Raw genomic sequence first — 20,714 nt, 5'->3', positions numbered from 1 at the left:
CAAACTTCCCTGACTATATTGCTCTTTCTGAAGAACAGTTCTGAATCACTAATATTCAACTCAAGTTTTATTCTGTGAAAATGACCCATACAGTAATCATCCAAAAACGACTGGATGATACAACCAGGCAGCGCCATGAAAACGCGTAGGCTTTAGCTTTGCAGGCACCGGGACAAGAACTTCCATAGGATCCCACCTCACACGCATTCCTTTTCCAATTTCTTAGGTTCCACTTGACAGTATTGTTATTTCACGACACGGAAACCGTATTACTGAACAAAGCAAGCAAGAACAAAGAGGGTATCCATGGCCCTCGGATAAACAGAGGTCTCCAGACAGCGATCGAGAAACGAGTTGACGAGGACTCCTCGCCTAGGTCTTGCCGTCTTGCCGGAGCAGAGGAGTAGAGGACCAGGTCCGTCAACCACTCGCACTCCCAGTTCAGTTAGCGCTAACTTCCCGCGTCCTTCTAGGAAATTACTTCACTCCTAGTGCTACCTTCCATGGGAAGCAACAAGGGAATCAACGAGCTCCTCCCACAGTCCTATATAATTGTTCGCGCAAGATGCAAGAAGCTCGCAAGAAGAGTACCTAGAATTCTCGCGCTTTGGTCACGCACGGATCTGCGAGCGAGATAGATGGACGCCGCCGGCAACGGCGACGGCGACCACGTCCAGATGGTGGAGTTGGGCCAGCAGCCGGGCGGCGACAACGACAACCCCCCGCAGAATGCTGGCGGCGGCGGCGGCGGCCGGCACGCGCCCAACTTCGACGCGAACGACGCGGGCACGCTGCTGGTGGTGGCGACGCTGATCTCGGGGCTGTCGTACCAGCTGGGGACCAACATCCCGGGAGGGTATTGGCAGGACGACGGCGCGGGGCACGTCGCCGGCGACCCGATCATGCGGGACAAGCACCGGCGGCGGTACTGGCTGTTCATGGCGGGGAGCTGGGTGGCGTTCGGGAACTCGATGCTGCTCACTGTGGGGCTCCTCACGGGGGTGCCCGCCGGGTCCCGGTTCATCCGGGGCGCCTTCCTGGTGGCCTACTCCAGCCTCGTGCTCACGTCATGGCCGCGCTCGCCGTGGTCACCTCGTACCTGCGCCTCGACAGGCTCCCCAGATGGGCGCAGGCAGCTTTCCGTCAGCTGCTGGGTCGGTGATCCGACCGTGAGCTTGTAAGTGTGATTCTTTTTTGGCCTAATGTTCTGTTAAAAAAAGGGTGTAGTGGTAGTTGTTGCTCTTGCTGTTCTCGTTCTTGTTCTCCGCTGCTGGTTGCTCAATCAATAACTACAGGGTATGTGAACTGCTCTGGTCGTAATGTGGTGTTTGTTTCTTCTTGGCCTCTTGGGCTGAGATGGTGTAGTGTCTTTTTCCCCCCTCTCCAGCATTTTTTTTGTTGTCCCGGTATGTTGTGTTCGTTTGCCAAAGCCGTCGTGTAAAACGACGAGAACAAACTTATCCGGAGTCGAAAGTGGAAACCAGCTGCAACTCTGCAACCTCACCATCCACCATCTCGGATGGATCCTCGGCCGGCAGCTCGGAGCAGCTCACATTTTGGAGCGTGCGAAGCAATCCCGGCGAGGGCCCCGGTCGGGCGGCAGGGCCCGAGCGAAGGACGACACGACGGTGCGGCGGAACTGTCAAATTAAAATTCTAAATTAAAACTCTAAATTAAATTTAATAATGGCATTTGAACATATCGAGCGCATTAGCTTAATAGTTTAATTTGACGGTCCGATCGAGATAACACCGATAGTCCCACGCGATGGTGGGCGCAGATGGTACAAGCACGACAATATACTTGAAAATAGAACAACACGACATAAATAATACACAACTTCTTACAAACCCAGTCCAAACAAAGTAGTTTTACAAAGTTTACATAAATACAATAATTTACAACTTTACACTAGGGAAGCCAGGTTCAAACATAAAGTAACCTACAACTAATTTAGTGTTCAGCCACTGCACTACCGGTCAGACCGGTTCGACCAACCGGTCAAACCGGTCTGCATGAATTCCCCACATGAACTACCGGTCCTTCGACCGATAAGTCCGGTCTAAGCAAAACAGAGGGGTTGCACCCTCAGCTCTCAAGCGTGCAACCCGCCAAACCCCTAATCTAAGGGTCTCGCTCCACGACCTGCCACCCCTCTGCATCCTGGCGGATGAACTTGACACAACAGGGGCAGAAGTCGACGTCCAGAGGTCCTGAAATAATTTGGGTAGCAACAAACCCTGAGCAACTAATACTCAGCAAGACTTACCCGTCCCGTGGGTATAACTTAGCCCACATATCTAGACATGTAAAATATTTGGCTGGTGGTTATTTTGCAGAAAAGCAACTAAAGTAATTCTTTACTTTCATTATTTTAGCCTCAGATTATATATGAATTAACTCTAATCTAGTATTTGCAGGAATCAACTATAACAAACATGGTGGTGCAATCCAAATAACTCAATGTGTTCAAGATTATATATATACATAAATAACTTACATTCTAACATTTTGCTACGATGCAGCAAAGAGATCAAGGCCCTCATATCTACGAGACACGGCAAATCGATTCGATTTAACCTTGCAAGGTAGACCTAACCAACACGGCACGCGTATGCCCCGTCGGACCACACGCACCAACCCTTCTCCTCCCCGCCTCGAACTATAGAACCACCCCACCTTCATATAGTCAGCCAAGCTCAACGTGAGACCACCAAAAGTAAACATATGCATCCCATTTCTCCGCGACTACTCGACTCGCCCTACGGGGTGGTGATGCAGTCCTGTACTTTCGAAGTGGGACAGTACTAGGCTTACCGGTTTCGACTACCTCCTACTCCCGGCATGTTGTTAGTACAATTCAATCCCCGATCAGCACTGCCGACAACGACCGGTCCTTAACCGACTCAAACGGGGCTAAGACAACCAGGAACCCGGTCCTGCTGCCATACCTATACATCATCATCACTCCCCGTTCGGTCTCATATTTTCATATCACATTCAATAACTCAGGGACTGTAACATAAATATATATAACTTATATCTCGCGAGTAACCGGAAATTACTTAACTTCTAAATATCCTATATCTCGCGAGTGACAAGAAGTCACTCGACTTCTATCGGGAACTTATTAAGCATAACATTTCTATCGTCCTATATATGCTAGTATAACTCAAGGAAACCTAGGGATCATGCAAATAGGGTTCCAAACAACTCCTAAACGTAATGCATAAGTAATAGATACATATATAGGTGTCATAATTAAAATAATAGGTTGTGCACCGGGGCTTGCCTTGCGTCTACGGCTCAGTGCTAGGGTGGGATGGGCTTTGGGCCGACTCCCCACGATCCTCCTGCTGCAGGGCTTGCCCCTGTGGCTCCTGTGGCTCCGCAACCACCTCGTACATAATTTCCTCCGCTGCGGCTGCTACACGTATGCATATGCATATGATATGAGAGAATACATGCATGACTTATAAAAATTACAAGTAACCTATATCCGAATTAATTTCTAACTAATTGCACCAACAACCACCTATTTAACCCTCTCAGCCACTGCCCTACCGGTCAGACCGGTACCCCATACCGGTCAGACCGATCCCTTTAACTTAACCACGACACCGGTCAGACCGGTCCCTCCGACCGGTCAGACCGGTCCTACCCAGACTAAAAGTTGGAATCCTTGGCGCGGCGAAAATCGCCCACTAATTCCAACATCCCTCTAGGGACTAGTTCCAGGGTGCCATTGGAGGTGTTTGACCAGAGGGAATCACCTAAGATCATCTAGAAAAGGAGATCGACTCGCACGAGCCTTCATACCTTGAGTGAGCTCCTTCTTGCACGAAGAACTCGAATCCCCGGCACCCTAGGGAGGGAATCGAGGGGAAGATGAGCCACCACACGGACTTGATCCTTTCCCCGGCCTTGGAATCAAAGGAAGAGGAAGGATTGATGAACTAGGGCTTGAGAAGGGGAGAGCTCGGGGAGAGTGAGTGAGAGAGCTGGTGAGGTCGAGTCCACAGGTGAGGAAGAGAGAGAGAGCAACTTAAATACTGTGGGGCCCAAAACGGTTGAAACCAGTTCAACCGATCAGACCGGTTGCTCCGACCAGTCAGACCGGTCTGGCCCAGGCTGACAGGAAATTTTTTGTTTAGCGATTTGTCGCGTGAGTTAGAACTAATGAACATAATACATTTTTACTTACAGGTGATTAATACCTAAAGTGTTACAATCCTACCCCCTAAAAGAAATCTCGTCCCGAGATTTATTGGAGTGCTAAATTGAAAAGATAGGAATTGGTGAATACCTCGATAGGCGTGCAGCAATTCAGGACATTTTGACTGGACAAAGTCCTCCGTTTCCCAAGTGGCTTTCCGCTCAGAGTGATTACTCCATTGCACCTTATAGAATTTGCCAACTTGGTTCCGGGTGACCCAAGTCTTGAAATCAACAATTTTCACTGGGTGCTCTGGATATGTAAGATCGGGCTCCAATTGTAACTCCTCTATATCAACAATCTTGGTGGGAACACGGAGGCATTTCCAGAGCTGAGATACATGGAATATATTATGGACCGCGGATAAGTGGGCAGGGAGTTCCAAACGGTATGCCACTGGCCCACATTGCTCAATAATAAGGAAAGGCCCAACATAGCGAGGTGCGAGCTTTCCCTCCACACCGAAGCGTTGAACTCCTTTCATTGGAGATACCCGCTGATAGACATGATCCCCCACTTGAAACATGATAGATTGACGCTTCTTGTCCACGTAACTCTTTTGTCGGGATTGGGCAATCTTCAAATTTTCCTGAATAACCCGAATCTGCTCTTCTGCTTTATTTACCATATCGGGCCCAAAGAAAGTTCTCTCCCCAGCTTCTGACCAATTCAATGGCATTCTGCATTTCCGTCAATATAAGGCTTCGAAAGGAGCCGTTCTGATGCTCTCTTGATAACTATTGTTATATGCAAACTCGGCCAACGGTAGACATTCATCTCATTTCTGGCTATATGTGAGCACGCAGGCTCTAAGCATGTCCTCTAATATTTGATTTATCCTTTCTGTCTGACCGTCAGTCTGGGGATGATAAGCCGAACTGCGGAGGAGTTGAGTGCCAAGGGCGGCATGAAAATGCTCCCAGAACCGGGCAATGAACTGAGTACCCCGGTCCGAAATGATTGTTTTGGGAATCCCATGAAGACTCACAATACGGTCCATATATAGTTGAGCGTATTGCTTCGCTGTATGTGTGGTCTTTACTGGTAGAAAATCGGCCGACTTGGTAAGACGATCCACAATAACCCATATCGAGTCATACCCCTTGGAAGTTTTGGGTAGACCGACAATGAAATTCATACTGATGTCCTCCCACTTCCAGGATGGAATACTCAAGGGCTACAAAGGGCTGGCTGATCTCAAGTGGCTCGTCTTAACCCTTCTGCAGGTGTCACATTCAGAAACATATTTGGCAACTTCTCGTTTCATTCTCGTCCACCAGAAACGCTGCCTCAGGTCTTGGTACATTTTATTACTGCCGGGGTGGATCGAGTACCTAGAGAGATGAGCTTCATCAAGAATTTGTTTTCGGAGTTCCCAATTCTTAGGTACTACCAACCGGTTCTTAAACCATAAAACACCCTCGCTATCCAGCTGGAAGCATGCCACACGAGGGTCACTTTCCCTGAGCCTTTGCCTAATCTTTTCCATGCCAATATTATTTCTCTGAGCAGCAATAATTTGATCCCACAGTGTTGAAGCGAGGGTAATGTTGGCAAGTGTACCCTCAGCTACCATAACCAGATTCAACTTCTCCATCTCTTGGCATAAGGTTGCATGCATATGTGTTGCTGATATGCAGTTGCAACTTGCCTTTCTACTCAATGCATCTGCAACAACATTGGCCTTGCCCGGATGATAATGAATTTCTAGATCATAATCTTTAATCAGCTCCAACCACCGTCTCTGGCGCAAATTCAACTCACTCTGTGTAAAAATATACTGGAGACTCTTGTGGTCTGAGTATATGTGAACAGGATTGCCCAGAAGATAATGGCGCCAGATTTTCAATGCATGTACCACTGCTGCTAGCTTCAAATCATGAGTGGCATAATTCTCTCGTGTCGCCTGAGGGCTCTGGAGGCATAAGCAATCACTCGCTGATCCTGCATAAGGACAAAGCCTAGGCCCGTACCTGATGCATCACAACAAGTATTAATGACCGAATAATATTCGGCGAAGACAAACAATGATGAGAATGTAACCAAGACCCGTACCTGACGCATCACAATACACATCAAAAGGCCGGGTAATATCTGACCGAGCGAGGACAGGGGCAGACGTCAATAACTTTCTCAAAGTCTGGAAAGCTTGTTCACATTTCTCGTCCCAAACAAACTTCACCCCTTTCTTAAGCAATTCCGTCATGGGCCTAGCAATTTTGGAGAAGTCCGGTACAAACCGCCGGTAGTAACCTGCTAGCCCAAGGAAACTCCGTATCTCGGGAACAGAGGTAGGAGCCTTCCAATTCAGGACATCCTGAATCTTGCTAGGATCAACGGAAATCCTCTTGTCTGAGATGATGTGACCCAAGAACTAGACTTCCTTGAGCCAGAAATCATATTTGCTGAATTTGGCATACAGCTGGTGTTCCCGCAGGCGCTGGAGCATGATACGGAGATGCTCTGCATGCTCTTCTTCATTCTTGGAAAATATAAGAATGTCGTCGATAAAAACCACGACAAACTTATCGAGCTCAGGCATAAACACCGAGTTCATGAGATACATGAAATGAGCAGGGGCATTTGTTAGCCCGAAAGACATGACCATGTATTCATAGAGCCCGTATCTGGTGGAAAAAGTCGTCTTGGGAATATCCTCAGCTCTAATCTTTATCTGATAATAACCAGAGCGGAGATTAATTTTTGAAAATATCTTGGCCCCGAATAGCTGATCAAACAGAATATCAATTCTGGAAAGGGGATATTTGTTCTTGATTGTGACGGCATTCAGAAGTCTATAGTCCACACACAATCTGAGGCTTTGATCTTTTTTCTTAACAAAGAGTGCAAGACAGCCCCAAGGTGAAGTGCTAGGACGAATGTAACCCTTATCAAGCAACTCCTGCAATTGTTTCTTTAGCTCGGCTAACTCATTGGGTGGCATCCGATAAGGTCTTCGGGAAATTGGTGATGTTCCCGGTTGCAATTCAATGGCAAACTCCACCTCACGATCAGGTGGCATCCCAGGCAAATCATCTGGAAAAACATCCGGGTATTCGCATACCACTGGTATGTCCTCTAGCTTTTTGTCCTCGACAAGATTCACCGTATGGGTCAACGGTGTGGGGCTCATAAGACACAATGTCATAGAACCATGAATGGGAGAATTTACGTGCACCGCACATGATGAGGTGTCCAGAATAATCCCATGAAATTTTATCCAATTCATAACGAGGATGATATCCACTTTCTGGGTTGGCAACATGATCAAATGGGTCGTAAAATTTTTTCCCTGAAGCCGTAGAGGCACTTGCTTGGTAGTCTGATTGGTTATCAATTGACCCCCGGGTGAATGAATATGATACGGCTTCGACATGTTTTTTACACCCAGCCCAAGTCTAGTAACACACTCTTTACTGATAAAGGTGTGAGATGCACCCGAGTCGAACAACACAGTAACAGGTTGATCATTTATGGGAAACATACTCGTCATCACTGGAGCTCCCTCAGGAATACCCTCAAGGGTGCTGTAGTGCACTTGTTCCGATTTGAAATGAGCCACTTGCTGCTTCTGACTCTGCTGACCGGACTGCTGGCCCTGCTTCGGTGGCATCGGGCAGTTGCGTGCGAAATGTCCAGGCTGCCCACAGTTGTAGCACGGGAATAAATTGGGGCGCATCCCCGGCTGCTGCATCCATACCTTCTGCTCACCCTGCTGAGGAACAGGAGGCCTGGCTATCCCCTGTGACGATGTGTACTGAGGGCTCCTGTATCCCCACTGCTGCTATGGCTGGTGCTGAAAAGGGGCTCTCTGTGGGCCCGACTGTACCAGACGGAACCTCTGGGGAGCGCTGCTCGAAGATCCCACTGCCAGCGCCTTTCTCTTCTTCTCCGCCTTATGAGCTAAGTGGGCATCCTCCTGAATGATAGCCCCATTGACTAGCTCACTGAATGTGTCAAATTTGATCATGGCCAGGCGATCCTGGAGCTTGCTGCTAAGCCCCTGTTGGAAGCACGCCTGCTTCTTCTCATCAGTGTCTACGTGGTACCCCGCGTACTGTGACAAAGTGTTGAAGGCCTGAGAGTACTGTAGTACACTGTAATTACCCTGCTTCAGGGCCAAGAACTCCGTGAGTTTTCTTCTGATCACCCCTGCTGGGATGTGATGTGCCCTGAATGCTTCTTTAAACTGGGCCCAGGTGAACCGAGTGCCCTCGGGAAACATGGCCACGTGATTGTCCCACCAAGTGCGTGCAGGGCCCCTGAGCTGCTGAGCTACAAACCCTGCCTTGTCCCCATCATTGTACAGGTGCAGAGTGAACTTGGACTCAATGGTCCGGAGCCAACTATGTGCTTCCAGTGGCTCGTCTGCTTTGTGGAACAGTGGCGGTTGAGTGCTCAGAAACTGCTCATATCCAGGGACAGCAGGCTGGTGGTGATGCTCATGCCGCTGCGCTCTGCCTTGCTCCACAATCTCCCGGAGGAGTGCCGTCTGCTCGTCGCGTCCGGTGAGCATGGCCGCAATGGCCTGAGCCAAATCAGGAGGGTTCGGGGGGTGCTGCCATTCTGCATTCAACCATGATTGGATTAGTTACATTTTTTATTACATAAAATAATCATGACTGCAACTAATATCGAATCATGGAAGAAATCGCAGGAAACAAATCATTTGAACACCGGTGTCTGCGCTCAATCGGTCAGACCGGTGCAACGGACCGGTCAGACCGGTCTGCATGGCGCTGTGTGGCTCAACGTGGACCAACCGGTCAGACCGGTAGCCAAGACCGGTCAGACTAGTCGCCACCCTGAAACTAAACTTCACTCTAAAACTTGGGTGACAACCCTTAAACCAATCCCATACGTGCAACTGAAATTAATGTATGCCATGTTGCATGCCATGATGCATAATTTGCAACAGAAGTTTTCAAATACAAAAGAAAAATATACAACAACATGATGCATGAGCGCCTTACGTTAATCTCTCACCAACACTGAACACTTACTCACAACTCTAGGAAAAAACTATATAGGGCTATTACAAGTAATCCCACCCACACTATTAAATGACTTTCATTCTCGGGAATTTATTTTTAATTTGTAATATTTGAAAATTAGTCGTGCTCGTACCATCCCCCGATGCGTTTCAGCTCTGATACCAGCTGTGACGTCCCGCCTCCCCGAGGTCGGGCCCGCTTACATCTGGCAGCTTTATAGGGCATAGACTACCCTCACAGACCAACACAAGTCTTTTCTGCGCATTTTGTCCTCACTCGTGCGCACCCGGGAATAACTTCCCGGTCAGTCACCCATCTCCAAATTGCCCCGGGCCAAGCACGCTTAACCTCGGAGTTCTTTGGAGACCGGCTTCTGGAAAAGAAGTTGCAACTTGTTGACATGAGTATTCTATCAATCCTATTAAGCCATGGACCGGGATGTCACAGATGGTACGAGGACGCGGCGTGCGGTCGTCGTCGGACTCGGCCGCTCGGGTCCTGCGCACGCATCGTCTAGCGCACGCGGCAGGGATGGGAGGGCGGACCGGCGGCTTACCCTTGGTGCGTCGCTCGCAGCGCAGGCAGGCAGCAACAACCATGACGACACGTGAAGTTCTTCAGGTTTTTCAAGCACCGAACAGCAACTTCCATGACGACGCTGCTCTCGGCTCTGCCGTACCAGAGGCAACGGGCACATCGCCGGCGACCCACTCATGCGGGGACGAGCGCCGGCGGCGGTGCTTGTTGTTCATGGAAGCCAGCTGGACGGGGTCCAGCAGCTCAATGCTGCTCCCGGGCGCGCCCACGCCGCCGTGGTACGCAGGCGGTGGGCCTACTCCAGCCTCGTGAGATGGCAATGGGTACCCAATACCCGGATATCCGATGGGTTTTACCCGATATAAAGGCGGGTATGGAATGAATTCTTCACCCGTGGGTATGTTAATGGGAACAATCCTCTACCCGTCGGGTAAATAGGTGCGGGTACGGGTGTGAACTACTCATACCCGCATTACCATGGGTAATTTATACCCGCAACAATCATGCATAGAACATAATAAATTAGATCCATATAGGTATATATATTCAAAAATTGATCAATTTGTTTGTTGCTATGTTATTAATTATTGTCTTCCTCTTTTTTACTTATATTTGATGATTTGTGATTGTATTTATATCATATATTTATTAGTTTTGTGTTATTTAATATGTGCATAGCGGGTACCTAATCGGGTACGGGTTACCCATCGAGTTTATTTTACCCGACGGGTACGGGTATGGGAACGATTTCGTACCCGCATACAGATATAGGTATTATAGCGGGTATATTTTTTTTTTTGCAGGTACGGGTATAGGATGGAACCACCCGGCGGGTATATACCCGTTGCCATCCCTAATCGTGCTTACGTTCGTGACGTCAGAGCCACGCACATCGCTGCCTCGCTGGCAATGATCCTCGTCAGGGTGCTGTTCGTGGTCACCCGAGTGGCCCGAGCAGACCCATCGCAGAAGAGCCCAGGGAAACTGGGTCGTGATTTTTTTTTACCGCCAACCCACGGCTGCTCTCTATGATTGGAACTAAATTATTCTCTTGGAACAAATTATTGCGTTTGAAAAAAAATTCCATTAGAACAGAAAAATAAAATTTGTCCAGTTGAAAAACAAATATTCCACTAGAATAAATTGTTCTGTTGGAACAAAATAGGAAAAAATATTTCATTAAAACTTTCAGGAGGAAAAATAAGAAAAACTAGACCTTCAACCTACTAGTGGGCTGGCAAACCACCCACCACCAGCAAGCAGACCGCGCGCCAGCGCTTGTGCGATAGGTTCGCACGCACACGCGCGCGTGATCCCGATTATTTGCGCCCTCGTATGTGCTCCCTATCGTTATAGATGGCCAAATGGGTTGCCCAGCCGAGCACAGCATGGGCCCATTGTGGCTTGATCTGATTTATCCCGGCCATGCAAACAGGCTATGCCAGGCTGCTTAGCCTAGCACGGCCCGACCTCGTTGTGGCCCGGCCCGATTACAGCCCAACTATGTAAACAGGCCGATTACAGCCCAACTATGTAAACGGGCCGTGCCGGGGCACCCGACATGCCACACCACCAGCCAGGCACAGCACGATGGCCATCTAATTGTGGCGGCCTGCTAGCCCGTGGAGGCCGCGCGGGAGCTTGGAGTAGCGGCTGGCGGAGCGCAGAGTCCGAGGGGCAGGCAGGAGCGGCAACCAGCGAGCGTAGAGGTCGAGTGGGAGGTCCGAGCGCCGGCGCGGGGAGGCCGCCAGCCGGCACGACGACGGCGCGAGCCGCGTGGGGAGGCCACCGGCCGCGTGGCGGCAATGGCGCGAGGGGTGACTGGTGCCCGTGCGGCAGGCACGACGCGAGGAATGGCGGGTGGTCATGCGGCGGCGGCGACACCGCGAGGCTGGCGCCAGCGCGACGTCAGCATCGTGAGGAGAGAGAAGAAAGGGAGTGGAGGATGGTCACTGGTGGCGGGCTGGCGGCTCGATAAGAGCAATGTTGGTGAAAATTAGAGTTAGGAGAGGTGTATATATACGGGGAAGAATAGATTGTAGGATATTAATGGGCCGCTATCGGGCTTGGCTCTTAGTCGGGTTATGCTCGGGCCAGCACTACGGGTCGGGATGGCGGCCTAGGCACAGCCCGCACGATGTAATGGGCCAGCCCAGGCACTACTGCAATTGTGCCAGGCGTGCCTGTTCCATGCTTTTCGGGGATCTTTTTTATTTTTATATTTTTTTTAAAAATGTTTTTTACAGAAATATATTTTTAGTTTCATAATTTACAGTTTTATACCTCTACCGCCCGGCTGCGGGGCGGCCGGCCCCGGCCGCCCCGCAGCCGGGCGGTAGGGACTTATATGTAAATAAAATTTAATTTTTCTTGCATGAAGATCCTGACCGGAGCCGGCCGTCCGCTGGCCAGGCGGTAGGCACTGGCCGCCCGCTGGCCGGGCGGCAGGCAGGGCACCCAGCCATTTCAAGGACAGTCTATCCTATGATGAGTCGAGTTCATTGGACAGTGCGGCTAGCCTATCCTATGATGAGTCGAGTTCACTGGACAGTGCAGGCTGCAGAGTGGAGACAGCCAGGCCTAGAGGGCTATACCCTGGGTGACTTACTGGCTAATCAGATGCAACGCAGTAGACAGCCCATCAAGATGGTTCTCCTCCACGCGGCTATGATTTTCTTTCAGATCATTTCTGAAACAAATTGTTGCTTGTAATGATCATATCAAGGAAGGGCCCACAGTATTTTCCACACCCACGAGATAATTTCAGACGACAGAACTGCCGTGCCCAGTCCCGTCATGTGTATAGAGCCTACTTCTCCTACTAACCACCTTGGTAGCCTGTCAAGCTCGATCCAATTGGAGTCCTTAACGTGACCATCTCACCGGGACCTTCTGACTGATGAACATTCTCTGCACACGTCACTGCTGTACCCAGCCTATTTGAGGGGGGCGCCTGCCGCCCCGCAGCAGGGCGACCGGCTCCGGCTAGAGATCTCCATGCATGAAAAACTAAATTTTATTTATATATAAGTCCCTACCGCCCGGCTACAGGGCGGCAGGGGGTCAGCCGCCCCGCAGCCAGGCAGTAGAGATATAAAATTATAAATTATGAAATCAAAAATATATTTCTGTAAAAATATTTTTTAAAAAATATAAAAATAAAAAAGCCGCTGCTTTTCGCATCGTGCTTCCGGCCGCCCATTTGGCCCATCTCATTTGGCCAACTATACCCATCGAGGCCAACGTTTGAATGGGTGCTGTCTCTGCCTCGTCAAGCCAAGGAGTAAAATAGTCCTCAAACCGATTTCAGGATATCATCTAGATTTCTAAAATTTTAAAATCCACATCCAATTCTTTAAATTTCTAGTCGTATTACCTGAGATCCAAATTTCTAAGTTTTATTAATTAATTTTAAAAAAACTTTTGAGTTTTGACTATTGCGTTTGCTTGAGATGCCTGACGAGGTGGTCCCACTAAGCAAGTGCCCCTACTCGACTTCACTGGAGCAGAGATTCAGGATCAGCACCGATTCGAGCGCATCTCTACAAACCCGCGGCGCCCACCAAAATGAATTGGAATGGAATAGACACCTTGATTAGGGTTGGGAAAAAAAAGCTCGTTAAGCTGGCTTGGTGGCTCGTTTCAAAATTGCTCCGATTACGTTCGTTCTTTTTTTAAAATAAAGATTAGTTGATTTGGAACAAAAGTCAATTTTGGCAGGCTCGGCTCGGCTCGGCTCGTTATGCTCGATTTGAAGTTGCATATCAAACAACACGGGAGACTATAATAAATACGAATATATTGATTTCGAAGAAAGCTCGAAAAAAGTCGAGGCTCGGCTCGATTCCACCCCTAACCTTGATGCCCTGTTTAGTTCTCACCTCATAAACCCCGTAAACGCAAAAAAGCCGTCAAATCGAATGTTTCGACACATGCATGGAATACTAAATTGCGAGACGAATCGAATGAGCCTACTTAATCCATATTTTGCAACAATAGTGCTACAGTAACCATCCGCTAATTATTTATTAATTATGGATTAATTAGCATCATTATATTCGTCTCGCGATTTACAACCCATCTGTGTAAAAAGTTTTATAAATAGACTTTATTTAGTACTTCAAATTAAGAAATTCCTTTTTGCGTTTCATCTATACAGACCCTGAGTGCTCCGGGCATCTGCTGCCCGGATCTTGCTGTCCATGGCTCCTTGAGCGCACGACGGTCGTCCGCCCCCCCCCCCCCCCCCCCCCAACCTTTTTCAGCTCCGGAAGCAGCCAGGCGAGCATCCTCGCGATCGCGCATCCGATGCGTGCGCACGCATGAGAATTGCCCAGCAAGCATGGCACAATCTGCCCCCGCCCCGGGGATCACCTCCGCGCTTCCGGATACTTCTCGCTCGCTCGCTCGAGATCGATAACCCGATCAGGAATCGACCGGCACCATCGGTGCTCTGAATCCTGTGTCCTGATGCTATCGATCACTGTGACGAAGCACGAGCAATAGCAGCGACCTTCGATTCGCTCGAAAGCAAATCATGGAGGAAATGGCAAGAGCTTACCGCCTTAAGGAACCCCCTTTTTCTCAGACAAAAAAAAGGGCTCGCAAAGACTTGCCCTGCCTGCGTGCACACCTTTCTTCCCCAGCAAACTATACCTTGCCTCCATCGGCACCAAGGAGTGGAGGGCGCGCGGGTGGATACCTGTATATACGCGCGCGCGCCCCTCGTGCTCATGGCAACACGCAAGCTGCATGCAGCTTCGTCAACAATGATGGCCTCCTCCTCCCTGCTGCTGCGGCTGCTGCTGACGTCCGTGCTCCTCCTCGCCGCCGCGCGCAGCGGCGACGGGCGAGCCGTGTTCGCCGGCCTGTCGTTCGAGAGCCCGGGCGAGGCGGAGGCCTTCGAGGACGCGCTGCTGCGCCAGGCGTGCTTCAACGTCTCGTCGGCCGGCGGGCGCGGCGAGGCGTGCGTGTCGCGGCTCGACACGGCGCGGGGCGGCGCGGGGAGCGGGTCCGTGCCGGTCCTCCGCGCCGCCCTGCGCGGCACGCTCGGCGAGGCCGTGGGCGCCGCGGGGGCCGTCGGGGCCCTCGCCTCGCTGTCCAACCACGCGCGCGAGGAGATGGCGGTGCGGGACTGCCTCGAGCTGCTGGGGTACTCCGTCGACGAGCTCGGGTGGGCGCTCGACGCCATGGCCGAGACGGACGACGGCCTGGAGGAGCCGGACGCGTCCGGGGCCCGCGGCGCGGCGGCGGCGCGGAACGCGGAGGACGACCTCCACGCGTGGCTCAGCGCGGCGCTGGGCAACCAGGACACCTGCCTCGAGAGCTTCCGCGGCACCGACGGGCGCCTGCTGCGCCGCGTCGAGGCGGCCGTGGCGCAGCTCTCGCAGCTGGTCAGCAACCTCCTCGCCATGCACAAGCGCCTGCGCAGCATCACGCCGCTGCTGCACCACGCGCCGCCGAGGAACAACGGCACGGGCGGCGGCGGCGCCGGCGACCCCGGCTCGGAGCTGCCGCCGTGGGTGATGGACATCGAGGGCGGCGGCGGGGATGAGGAGCTGCTGCTCAAGCGCGCCCGCGCCGGCGCCAGGTCGGCGCGCGTGGACGTCGTGGTGGCGCAGGACGGCAGCGGGCGGTACCGGACCGTCAGCGAGGCGGTGGCGCGGGCGCCGAGCCACAGCAAGAGGAAGTACGTGATCTACGTGAAGCGCGGCGTCTACCACGAGAACGTGGAGGTGAGGAAGAAGAAGACCAACATCGTGCTCGTCGGCGAGGGCATGGGCGAGACGGTGATCTCCGGCAGCCGGAGCTTCTCCGGCGGCTGGACCACCTTCCGGAGCGCCACATTCGGTATGTACATGACCGTCGATACTAAATTAAAGCTCGCGGCGGCAGAGTTATTGCCGTGCATTACTACTGCTTCGTTTAATTTCGAAAGGCAGGATGCACGTGTGTTCTTCCATTAATCTCAACCTTTGCTTGGCATGCAGCGGTGGCCGGAGGGGGGGTTCGTAGCGCGGGACCTGACGATCCGGAACACGGCGGGCCTGGCGGCGCACCAGGCGGTGGCGCTGCCCGTGGACTCGGACCGCTCCGCCTTCTTCCGCGTGGCGGTGGAGGGCCACCAGGACACGCTGTACGCGCACTCGCTCCGGCAGTTCTACCGCGACTGCCGCGTCGCCGGCACCGTCAACTTCGTCTTCGGCAACGGCGCCGCCGTGCTCCAGCGGACGCTGGTGGCCACGCTGCCGCCGCTGGCGCCCGGCCAGGCCGGCAGCGTCGCCACGCAGGGCCGCCGGGACCCGATCCAGAACACGGGCTTAGCCTTCCACGGCTGCGTGGTGGAGGCCCGGCACCCGACGTTCCTGGGCCGGCCGTGGAAGTCCTTTCTCGCGGGTGGTGGTCATGGAGTCCTACCTGGGCCCCGGCATGCAGCCCCGCGGGTGGCTGGAGTGGGCCGCCACCGGCGCCGGGGAGCGCGGCCCGGCGCTCGCCACGCTCTTCTACGGGGAGTACGGGAACTACGGGCCTGGCGCGCGCGTCGCGGGGCGGGTGAAGTGGCCCGGGTACCACATGATCGCCGTCGCCGGCCGGTTCACCGTCCGGCGTTTCATCGACGGGCTCGCCTGGCTGCCCGGCACAGGCGTCACCTTCACGGCCGACCTGTTCAAGAAACGAGGATGGCGACCGCCACCGCCATGGAGCCAATGGGGCCTCGTGGGATGGGTTCGTTTTTTGGAAGGGCGCACATCATGTTACTAGTACATTAACTTCACGTTGGAATGATTGTTTCGGCGGGTAACTAGGGTGGTCTGTATTATGCAACTATGGCCCTGTTTGAAACCAAATTTTTTTCAGAAGTCTCTATCACATTAAAAAGAATCTTACTATTTTACAGTATTAAATAAAATCTGTTTATAAATGTTTTTTTGACAGCTGAGTGCTTTTTCGCGAGACGAATCTAATGAGCCTAATTAATTCATAATTTGCTACAGTGATGCTACAGTACCATTCGCTAATCATAGATTAAGATACATCATTAGATTCGTCTCGCAGTTTAGCCCCAGGATTCTGCAGTTATTTTTAAAATTAACTTTTATTTAATACTTCTAAATACTAAAAAGTCCCTGAGACTTTTTTTTAAGTCCCTGGGACTTTTTTTTAAGTCCCTGTTCCAAAACACCCCCTATATAGAAGTGTCTCCTAATGTTGGTGTAGTAAATTAAATTACATGCCTTATCTGGTGTATTTTCTCTGTTCCAAAATAAGTGCACTTTTAGATTTGAGATGGAGCAATCAATGTTGTTAAGAAATTATATATACCCTTATAAAAGTGTAATCATTGTACTTTGAAAAAAGAGAAAGTAGAACAAAAGCAACTACAATTAGGTTGTCTATATTACACTTATTTTGGAACAAATTTTAAACTCTAAAAGTGCACTAATTATGGATGGAGGACGTATAGCCTTTTTATTTTCTCTGATAATCAAATGGTGTACTTCGTATGTGTCTTATCTGGTAATTGTCCAAGCAAATGAGCTCCATGTGGCAGAATCCCCTTCCAGTCAGCCCCGCAGCCGGACAGCTCAAAACACCAGGCCAGCCAGACATGATTGCGCGAGCTAGCCCTGGGCAAATAAAACCGAGAACGGAGAACCGAATCAAAAAAAACTAATAATCGGAGCCGAACCGAACCAAAACCGAGAATTTCGGTTCCTGGTTCTCAGGAACCGAAATACTCGATTCGGTTTCGGTTCCTAGACTGGTTAACCGAAGAATCGACCTCATTCTAGATTCAGCCCACTAACATGTTAGGTTGGCCCAAGGCCCAAACAAAATCCTAAATCACTACCTCCACTCGCCCACTCTCAACCTCGACCCCCTCCCTCTCCCTGCCTCCGCCTCCCACCCGCACCCCATCACACCGACGCGCCCCTGCCATCCCCGTGGCACCCCCGTCCTCGTCGCCCAATGCGTGTCGCGCGGTCGCGCCCCCGCCGGCCTCGGTCCGCGCCTGGCGCCTGCTTCCCCCGCCGCCAGCGCCCGGCCGCCGTCTCCCTCCCTCCTGGCCACCTTCTCCCTCCCTCCCTCCCTCCCTCCCTCTCCTCCCGGTGCGGCGGCGACGGATCGACGGCGCGCTGCCGCGACGGTGGCGGATCGACGGCGCGGTGGCCACTGGAGGGCGCGACGTTCGGAGATCGACGGCTTGGCGGCGGAGGAACGACGGTGCGCGGCCGCGGGTGAGCGCGGCGGCAGCGGATCGACGGTGCGGCGGTCTAGGGACGGTGTGGTGGCGTCAGATCGACGGCGCGGCAGCCATGGGAGGGTGCGGCGGAGGCGGATCAATGGCGCGGCCATGGGAGCACGCCAGCAGCTCGTCTCGCCGATGAATTTTTTTTCTTTTCTATTTTTTTCATTCTTTGTTTAGTAAACCTCGGTTAGTTTGGTTAGAACCGGAACCGAACCGAACTAACTGAAATCGAATTTTCTCGGTTCCCATTCCTGAGAAGAACCGATCGGTTCCTATTTTTTAGGAACCAAATTTTTGTAAGAACCGAGAAACCGAATCGATCGGTTCAGTTCTAACCGAATGCCCGGGGCTAGCGCGAGCGCACGAGGCCTGATTCCTTTCCATCCACAGCGGACAGCGGCGGCGCACAACACAACCGCGTCTGCGTCTCGGCCTCGACGGGTTTCCTCCTAGCTTCCAACAGACCAACACGTCTTGATCCAGATCTAGATCCAGTCGCAATTCCCTTCCGGTCTCCCCCCAAGACTATTCATTCCATTCGCCCATAGTTGTCCATACAGCCCGCAGCCCGACAGCCCGCCCGATAGCCCGGTTTTTTGGCCTGGCCCAAACCCAGCCCGTCCCGCTCCCCGTCGTGCCCGGGCTAGCCCGGTCCGTTAACCGTGCCCGGGCTTGGGCCGACACCCCAGCCCGTGGGCTGGCACAGCCCGGCACGGATTAATAGGCCGGCCCGTTGGAGGCCCGCTACCTCAGCCCAACAGGCACCGCCCCCCTCCCTCCGGCCTCCGCCTCTTCCACTCCGCCTCTCCCCTCCTCTCCTCAGTCATTCCTTAGTCATTCCCCGAGAGTCCGAGACCCCGACACCCGCGCCTCTGACGCCTCCCTCCCAGCCTCCCTCCACCTCTGACGCCTCCCTCCCTCCACCCTCTCCTCCAGGCAACCTCAGCGCCTCAGCCGCTTGCGCTCGCCCGCACCGGGCCTCCGGCGCTCCCTTCCCTCCCTGAGCTCCCTGCCTCCCTCCATCCTCCCTTCATCTCCGCGCATCCGCGGGCCGGGGCTCCGCCCCCTCCAGCCGGCGGAGCTGCAGATCCGGCCGACAGAGCTGCAGATCTGGGCATCCGGCCGGCTCTTCGGCCGATCTGGCCCGGGTTAGTGCGGCCGGCGCGACGGAAGCCAGCGGGCACGGCGGCGGCAAGCGAGGCGAGCCAGCGGGCGCGGTTGTGGGGCAGGCGCAGGTAAGGAACACCCCCGAGTTACTTTTCCCTTCTCGTCCCCGTCTCCCCTATTTCTACAGTAGACAGAGGCGACTCACGGGCGATTCTCGATCCCGGCCCGCTCCTCGCCGGATCTCTTCCCTCCAACGGCGTCTCCGGCGCTGGGAGGTGAGGGATCTGGTTGGGGACGGGTGCGGTTGTCCATACTACTACCTAGTATTGCTTTAGGTTGAGTATGAACTTGCGTTGGCCACATCTGAATTCTGAAGTAGTAAGAGAGGATGGAAGGGAGGAATGACTTGTATGATTAGCTTGTCGCTGCTTCCTATGAAGCAAGTAAATTGATTGAGTGCATAAGTCAATTCAGGCTGCAAAGTTGTAGAAATTGATTCATGATTTTTTTAATTTATGTCCGTCAAAGTGTCCCCTACGCCATATCATACAACTAGCACTTACCTGAAACTTTTGTTATGGATGGAGTTTTCAAGTGGGTTCTTTGCCTCTTGTTTCAATAATCATGTAACTCCATGAGACTATCATCTTTTATCTGTGCTGTCCAACAAGTCTTTCAACTATAAATGAAAAATCCAATAGTTTGCATATCATTGTCAGCAACTTTTGAGTGCACGAATCTAAATGCTGTTACGCTATTTGCACTTGCACCCATTTGCATTCAACACTTGTTATTTTGTTAAGCTCCTCTTTTGAATTATATTGCTATTTACAAGACCAAGAGACTGTACTCTCTGAATGTTTGGAAGCCAATTGGAAATTTGGTTCAATCAAGATGCAAAGTTTTCCAGCAGTTCCATTTTGTGCCCCACATGGAACACTTGCAACCTGAAGTTCTGATCCCATCATTGCCTCCGTTATATACCTGTATCATATTTTCAAAATTTTAAATTATGATATTATGCATTCTGCTACCTCTTTTACACTATGAATCAGGTGTTATTAGCTTGAAAGAAACAATCACCTTAGCAACATTTTTATTTTGACAACCTGATGCACTGTAGCTCCAGACTTACTGTTGTTTTTTTTTTTGGATTGACACTGGCTCGACGAAAACCATGCTTGGTACTATCCACAACTTGCTTATACTGATTCTGTTCTTTTCGCTTGGCATTATCAGAAGCGCAGCATGGCGAAGCTCAAGCCAAAGGCGTTGCTGGCACAAAGCAAAGTGAAGAAGGTCCCTAGCCAAATCAGTGTGATCACGATCTTCACCTACTTGGTCCTCGGTGTCGTAGTCGTGTCCTCTGTTTATGCTGCTTACAAATACTGGGTAGGCAACGGACCAGCAGTGACAGCAGCAGGCGTGGAGGGGAACTAAACCCCCAAACTATGTAACTGATTTTGTTGTTGTATCATCCAGTTGGATAATTTTGGTTGCTGCAGCCCAGTAAACGGAATATGGATAGATTGTATCTTGCTACAGTTTTACTGTAAACCTTGGGTACATTATATTGATATATGTATGCTAAATTTCTTTCCTCCATATG

The 20,714-nt window shown here is 51.7% G+C and overlaps 1 long non-coding RNA gene and 2 pseudogenes across 1 annotated transcript; all 3 read left to right on the top strand.

The window, feature by feature from the left end:
• Window positions 1-303: 303 nt before the first annotated feature.
• LOC120676542 lies at window positions 304-1,375 on the top strand (annotated as a pseudogene).
• A 12,681-nt stretch (window positions 1,376-14,056) lies between these two features.
• LOC120676565 lies at window positions 14,057-16,617 on the top strand (annotated as a pseudogene).
• A 2,202-nt stretch (window positions 16,618-18,819) lies between these two features.
• Window positions 18,820-20,710, top strand: LOC120676573. The gene is made up of 2 exons (XR_005675881.1): window positions 18,820-19,233; window positions 20,345-20,710. It is a non-coding gene; the product is annotated as an uncharacterized LOC120676573 (long non-coding RNA).
• Window positions 20,711-20,714: the final 4 nt, after the last annotated feature.

The sequence above is a fragment of the Panicum virgatum genome, chromosome 5N, assembly GCF_016808335.1.
Source record: "Panicum virgatum strain AP13 chromosome 5N, P.virgatum_v5, whole genome shotgun sequence".
Classification (NCBI taxonomy): domain Eukaryota; kingdom Viridiplantae; phylum Streptophyta; class Magnoliopsida; order Poales; family Poaceae; genus Panicum; species Panicum virgatum.
Note: the sequence above shows the minus strand (reverse complement) of the source record. Positions and strands in the feature narration are given on the sequence as shown.